General features: G+C 39.0%; 1 long non-coding RNA gene across 1 annotated transcript; it reads right to left on the bottom strand.

Moving 5' to 3' along the window:
* Positions 1-1,721: 1,721 nt before the first annotated feature.
* On the bottom strand, positions 1,722-6,307 carry LOC139061966 (uncharacterized). Its single transcript, XR_011515580.1, has 3 exons — positions 5,961-6,307; positions 4,274-4,433; positions 1,722-3,162 (listed from the first exon to the last, which is right to left on the bottom strand). It is a non-coding gene; the product is annotated as an uncharacterized lncRNA (long non-coding RNA).
* Between the last annotated feature and the right edge of the window lie 1,097 nt (positions 6,308-7,404).

Here is a 7,404-nt window from a genome sequence, read left to right on the forward strand (position 1 = left end):
TGATCTGCACTGAGAGAATAAGGCCTAGGGTTTTCCTTGTTGAAATCTGCATTAACAAGCTGCAGGAGCGTGGGAGCAGTGTGGGCAGGCAGAAAGCTCAGCATGTACTATAAGGCTCGTGAATGTCTCATAACAGCGGTCTGTGCATCGAGACTTGGCATGCTCAGCGATGATTGACCAGTAATTTTACATTTTGAAGTTGGATTTCATGGTCCAGCTTCCAGCCATGTGAACTGAAATACAAGCATACAAGGAAAATGGCTTTTAAAAAAAAAGGATTTGCACTTCCAAATTAAGCTGAAGTTTAATTGTGGCATATGAACTAACTGGTTCAGTAGCCACAGAAGGTTTTAACATGTATACAAAACACCAATAGCACTCAATCCAGAGGCATAAGACTAAACATTCTAATGACATGTTGGTTAAAATGAAATTTATAAACAAAGTTGTATCCAATTCAATATTGAACAAAAACAAATTATGGACATGCTGTCACGTTCTGCGGGTGGAGAGATGGCAGACCATGTGTGGTGGTGGGTTTCAGGAGGCAGAGGAGCAGGCAGACGGATGAAAAAATAAAAATATGTTTAATCGTAGACTGGGAGCAACAGGACGAACGAACATGCACAAACGACAATGAACCGACAAAGACAGCAACAAGGAGGGAGGTATAAATACACAAGGGAATCAGGAACACATGGGCAGAGTAATCAGGGACAGGTGAGAACAATTAGGCTAATCAGGGCAGGAGAGACACAGTCAGGGAGGCCGGGGCGGATCATGACACATGCATATTTTGGTGCATTTGGTGATTTACTTTGCTTACTTGCTGCCCTTTGTCACCATTTCTGTTCATAACTTTTATAAAAATAGGATGAGAAGCTTGGTCATTCAGAAGGGGCTTGGAGTAGATCTACTCCTCCACATCAAGAGGAGCCAGTTGAGGTGTCTTGGGCATCTGAGCAGGATGCCTCCTGTATACCTCCCTAGTGAGGTTTTCCGAGCATGCCCAACTGGGAGGAGACCTGAAAGAAGACCCAGAAAGCTGGAGGGACTATGTCTTTTGGCTGACCAGGGAACACCTTAGGATCCTCCGGAAGAGCTGGCCCAAGTGGCTGGGGAGAGGGAAGTCTGGGCCTCTCGACGTAGGCTGTTGCCCCAGCGACTCGACTCCGGATCAGTGGAAGAAAATGGATGGATGGATTTTGCTTACCAATCAGCAATTAAATAAATTAAACACACATGTCCAAACCAATCGCTCATACATGTGCAATAAATGAGGTTAATTGTTCTATATAAGAGTAGGTCAGAGCAGGTTAGTTAATTAATCTATATTAAATAGCTTCTATAGAATTTAGAGTTGGGATATGGAGTTTAGAATTTTTAAATGTGACAATCTGATCCTGTTCTTTGATATAAAGTAGGTAATCTTTCATTATTTTAATTACCCTTAAGTTCCTTCATTGATTTACATGAGCCTAGTGTTGACCAACAGATTTGAAAGTCTACCAAAGGGAGCTCTTTATTAATGAGAATGGGCCCCAATGCCCAGCATGCACCAAGTCAAATTAGCACCAACCTAGCTTAAATGTTAACTCGATCAACATTTAATTAATTTCAGTCTGTAAACTTTAATCTAACTGTGGAAGAGGAAGGAGGGGAATGAAAAAGGATGTTTCTTTTGTGAATTGGAGTTAAGTGATTAGCGGAGCGTTCGACCTTCCCTTACGAAAAAGAAGTATACTTTAAGTATATAATTTCAAGTATACTTAAGTGTACAGAAGTTTATTTGCATACTTGTTCTTAAAGTTTACTTAGAAGTATACTCCTTGGGACTAAATTGGGCCACTAAAAGTATACTTGAAGTATACTGCAAGTATACTTCAAAGTAATAATTTAAGTTTATTTGTGGTGTACTTCTGATATAATTGAGTATACTTTTCTCTTTGAAAGTATACTTAAAGTAACCTCACAAGTGTACTTGGGAGTGTACTTCAGATATAATTGAGTATACTTTTCTCCTTGAAAGTATACTTATAAGTTTACTTGTAGTGTACTTCTGATATAATTGAGTATACTTTTCTCCTTGGAAGTGTACTTAAAAGTAACAATATAAGTTTACTTGTAGTGTACTCCTGATATAGTTGAGTATACTTTTCTCCTTGAAAGTATACTTATAAGTTTACTTGTAGTGTACTTCTGATATAATTGAGTATACTTTTCTCTTTGAAAGTATACTTAAAGTAACCTCACAAGTCTACTTGGAGTGTACTTCAGATATAATTGAGTATACTTTTCTCCTTGAAAGTATACTTATAAGTTTACTTGTAGTGTACTTCTGATATAATCGAGTATACTTTTCTCCTTGGAAGTATACTTAAAAGTAACAATAGAAGTTTACTTGTAGTGTACTCCTGATATAGTTGAGTATACTTTTCTCATTGAAAGTATACTTAAAAGTAACAGTATAAGTTTTCTTCTAATAAAATTGAGTAAACTTTTGCCCTTGAAAGTATACTTAAAAATAAACTTTAAGTAACATTATAAGTTTACTTGTAGTGTACTTCTGAAATAATTGAGTATACTTTTCTCTTTGAATGTATACTTAAAATTATACTTAAAGTAATAATATATGTTTACTTGTAGTGTACTTCTTATATAATTGAGTATACTTAGTTTTGAAAGTACACTTTACAGTAAACTTGACGTAATATTCTTTTAGTACATTTAAGTATCTCTATTTTTTCTATAAACACATACTGCAAGTAACATTTAACATCTGCTATTTGCTTACTACCAATACATTTAATTTCCACTATTTACTGATACTTCGTCTTTATGCAGAGAAAAAAAATTAAATAAAATAGCTAAGTCATTTTGTTTAAATTTATTAAACAGAGAGAATTAGAACAGAACAAAAACAGACCTGTTTACCAGGATTAATCAAAGATGAGAACGCAAACTGTTCTGAACATGTTTAACACGTTCATTCTGTCCATTTTGAAAGACTTTTTTTAAATGCCTTTAAAAAAATCAGTCCATTTTATGGATCCACTTGCTTGGTTGTTGATGCCTTTTTGAAGTTTTCGTTGTTGCATTTCTTTCGTATTATTTTTCTTACATCTTGAACGCGCAGAGATGGAAACTTCAACTGAGCATGCCCTGTGAACACACAAAGCAAAAAATGAACACTTGAACTGTTAGATGAACTCTTGACACCACAAAATCTTTACAGTTCGTACACTGTAAACCCGAATAAGTAGGCAGAACTCAAAAAATGTAAGGCAATCAGTTGCCTCATATTTTCTGAGTTTATAAACTCAGATATTTGAGTATATCAGACCATAAATAAACTTAAATATTTGGAGTTTATATTAAATATATTTTCAAATTATGATCAAATTAAAGTTACCGATTAAGCCAACTCAAACAGAAAATAAAACAAAATTTGAAAGAAACAATTACAAACTCACACTTTTGAAAACTGGACAACGGCAGTGTGTAGTCTTTCTTTGAGTAGGTGGTTTAAAGCAACATCAGGATGCACATCAATTCAACATTAACAAAATATGAATTACACTAACCACTATCAAGTAAGACAGTGAGTACTTTATGCCATTTGGCATAAAACCAGTTGAGTATTGAATCGGATTAGCCCATAGGCTAATCCGATTCAATTATTCACGCTAAACTAAAGCCACAAATGAGAGTTGCCAGACTCAGAACGGCTGGACGAACAGAGAAAAGGTAAAACTCAACTGTTCCTCCCACTGTCTTTATGGGTGACCCCGCGAGGAAAGTTGACCATTGAGCAGGGTTGATGGTTTATCCCTTGAGGTCCACGTGGCAGGGGTGAGGTGGTGCTCACTCCTGCCACGTGGACCCAAGGGATGAACCATCAACCCTGCTCAATGGTCAACTTTCCTCGCGGGGTCACACCCATTAGGACAGTGGGAGGGTTAACTCAAGAAGTGGAAAATGAACATATTTGCCCAAATGGTGGTGTGTTACTTTAACATCAACAATTAAAGAGCAGACAAATAGTAAATTACATTGTGGATGTGGACAATGCTCTAACAGAGTGAGCCATCTGAATCCACCACTCTTTCAGATTTTGAGTTACACGTGTAACATCAGGTCATTTTTGACTCTGCAGCTTGGGTGACAGTTTAGACTCATCAAGACCAAGTAAGATTTTCTGCGTGAACTCAAATGTGTTGGTCAGTCCCTTCGGATAATCTAGATGTAAGGCATAGATGAGGCCGAACATTACCAGGAAGGCATCAGGAAGGCTGGAGAGGTCGACAATCACATCACCCTCTAGGATAACAGATTCTCACTGGGTCGTACGTAACTGGACTCTCGGCATCATCTGTGATGGTTGTCAGGAGGACAACTGCTGCATCCCTGAGGTCCGGCTCATTGGTATCATCCTTACAAAAATGAAAGGGAGATCATACACTAATCACATCTGAACTGAAACTCTGACTGTGGCCATTTTTATTTCAGTAGATTGTCATGTAAATAACAATAAATGCAGTCTGATAGACTCCTGTTTAGGGCTGGGCAACATGTCAAAGATTTATCGTTATCCAAGTTCTTGTCTCTCATCCAGATAATTTTTCCCATGTCAATAAATTTGATAATAAAAATATGAAAAGATGTGTAAGTTGGCCACATTTATGTCCCCTTAAGAAGCTGTAGCACCTTGAGTCATGTAAAATTTTAGTCAATGTAATACATGAGACAGCCCCATCTAGTGGACAAATATTGTTGCTACGCATTCCTGTAGTTATCGTCTACTTATCGTTATCAAGGTGAGATCTTCAATATATGGTGATATTGATTTTAGGCCGTATCGCCCAGCCCTACTCCTGTTCATTCTGTTGCTTTGTGCTCTCATTTACGAATAAAGTGAGATGGCTTCCGTGTGTGCCAGCGTTACGCTAATGAAAGCTGCTTGAATTCTTTGCAGTGATTGATTTTTCTCAGTGCCTTAAAGCCTGCCACACATGAGGGCCATCTGCTGAGCAAACGGCCTCGAATGACCGCTTGCTCAGCAGATACCTCGCCATAGGCGCCTGATTTTCACAGAGTTTTCCGCCTCACGAGACGCTGAGGTGAATATCTGACCAGTTAAGATATTTTTCGCCTCAAAGGGGTAAAAACTCGCCATGTGCACATTACTGAGCTGCTGGTTGAGCTGAAATATTCTAGTGGACAACCAAAGCACGTTCTCCGCTCACATGACCCCAAGATGGCAGCCCCCTGTCTGCATGTCAGAAAAGAAACAACACAGAGACAGAGCTGGAAACGGAGGAAATGCCTATCCTTTTTTGTTGATGAAACGTCGCCGCCACCGGCATTTCAAGGTTAGGAAAATATGGGTACAGTAGCTGGAAAGATGGACCAGGCAAGGAGTTTATGCCAATTTACTCCAAGAGATGCACCTGGAAGACCCAGAATCCTTCCGAAAGGGTAATGGAAACAGTGGGCCCATCGATCCACAAGGTACCATTTTGTTTATTTTTCAGACACGCAGACAAGGTAAGGGGCTGCATCTGAATACATCTTGGGGTCATGTGAGCGGAGAAAGTGCTTTGATTGGCCACTAGAATATTTCAGCTCAGCCAGCAGCTCAGTAGTGCACACATGGTGAGTTTTTACCCCTGTGAGGTGGAAAATATCTAACTGGTCAGATATTCACCTCAGCGTCTCGTGAGGCAGAAAACTCAGTGAAAATCAGGCGCACACGGCGAGCAATCAGCTGAGCAAACAGTCATTCGAGGCTGTTTGCTCAGCTGATTGCTCTCGTGTGTGGCAGGCTTAAACATCTTGCCAAAGGTTTGTAGTTGAAACAATGGCACATTTTCCAAAATGTTCATGTGCGTTGTCCTTGTGTTGTCTTTATGCATAAATAAATAGAATGATTTGTTCAAATTTACAATACTGGGACTTACCACACATGTCCTCAAAAACCCAGAGGTTTCCTCACGTAGATAGACAGGAAGGGCATGGAGAACAGTGGTACGCCTTGTGTGGATATCATGTAATTCCTAAGAAGATTATTAAGAGTGTAAATACTGTCAAGTTTACTAATCAAACTTAATGCCAAACTGCTCTGACCAATTTTCCAAGATAAACTGCTGAATTCAAAAGTTAATTTGAAGTGTTTAACATTACATAATACGGAGGGGTATTAGGGCCACTGAAGAAGAAAAAATTCTTAAAATAAATAAAGTCAGAACTCTGACATTTATCTCAGTATTCAATTGTTTCCTTCAGTGGCCCTAATACTGCCTTATTGCCTAAGAGTATTAGAGTAACTGAACAAAAAGAAAAGAATTGAGAAAAAAAGTCAGATAATTTCAAAATTCTGGGATTAAAGTCAGAATTCTGACTTTTTTCATGAACCTAAAACCAAACAAACAAAAAACTATTTAGGAATTTTTTTTGTTAAAAAAAAATCAAAACAAACGAACAAAAAAAAAAAAGCCTGAATTTTAAGATTTAAGTCAGAATTCTGATCCCCCCTCATAATCTTCCCCAATTTCCCTTTTTTTTTGTTTTAGGTACCAGTCAGAACTCTGAGATTAAACTCAGATTTATGACTTATTTTCTCAAATTCTACATTTTTTTTCCATCAGTGGCTCTAATACTCATAGCATAAAGGCATTACCTGTAAATTGTATATTCACCAGTTTTAAAAGACAAATCTGTATTAGGGCTGTCGCGGTAACCGCAAGAAGAAAATATCGCGATATTAAGAAACCCACCGCGCTGCAGGACGTGCCACCGCCATTACCGCACTTGATTAAATCTCGCGACAGCGCATGCTGAGAGGTAAAGTCCGTGCTGATCGAGGAGATAGTACACATGGAAGATGGAGGGAGCGGTGTCAGTGCGTCAGCTGCAGCCCAGCCAGAGACCTTGGAGCAGGCAGTGCTGCCACCAGCGGCAAAGAAAAAAACGCTTGGGAGACCTGCTGAAGTCACGGACAAGCACGTCATCTGTAACCGTCCCGAAGAGAATTAGAGCCGAGCTGGAGCTCACTCGCTACCTGCAGGAGGAACCCATTGACCCTAATGAAAACCCTCTGACATGGTGGCGCAACAAACATAGGAGATTTCTATTGCTCTCCAAAGTCGCACGTAAGTACATGTGTATTTGCGCAACAAGCGCACCATCCGAGAGGGTTTTTAGTGTCGCTGGAAATGTTGTCACCACTCTCAGATCCTCTCTCAAACCGCATAAGGTTAACATGCTGGTTTTCCTTGCGCATAACAAGGACATGACCGAGTTATGTTATTCTTGTGTGTGAAAGTGAAATGACAGTGCCTAGGACATCTCATTTTGTATACTTTATTTTAAACTACAAAACAAAACAGGCACTTTTTTATTTCT

The sequence above is a fragment of the Nothobranchius furzeri genome, chromosome 12, assembly GCF_043380555.1.
Source record: "Nothobranchius furzeri strain GRZ-AD chromosome 12, NfurGRZ-RIMD1, whole genome shotgun sequence".
In the NCBI taxonomy this organism is placed as follows: Eukaryota; Metazoa; Chordata; class Actinopteri; order Cyprinodontiformes; family Nothobranchiidae; genus Nothobranchius; species Nothobranchius furzeri.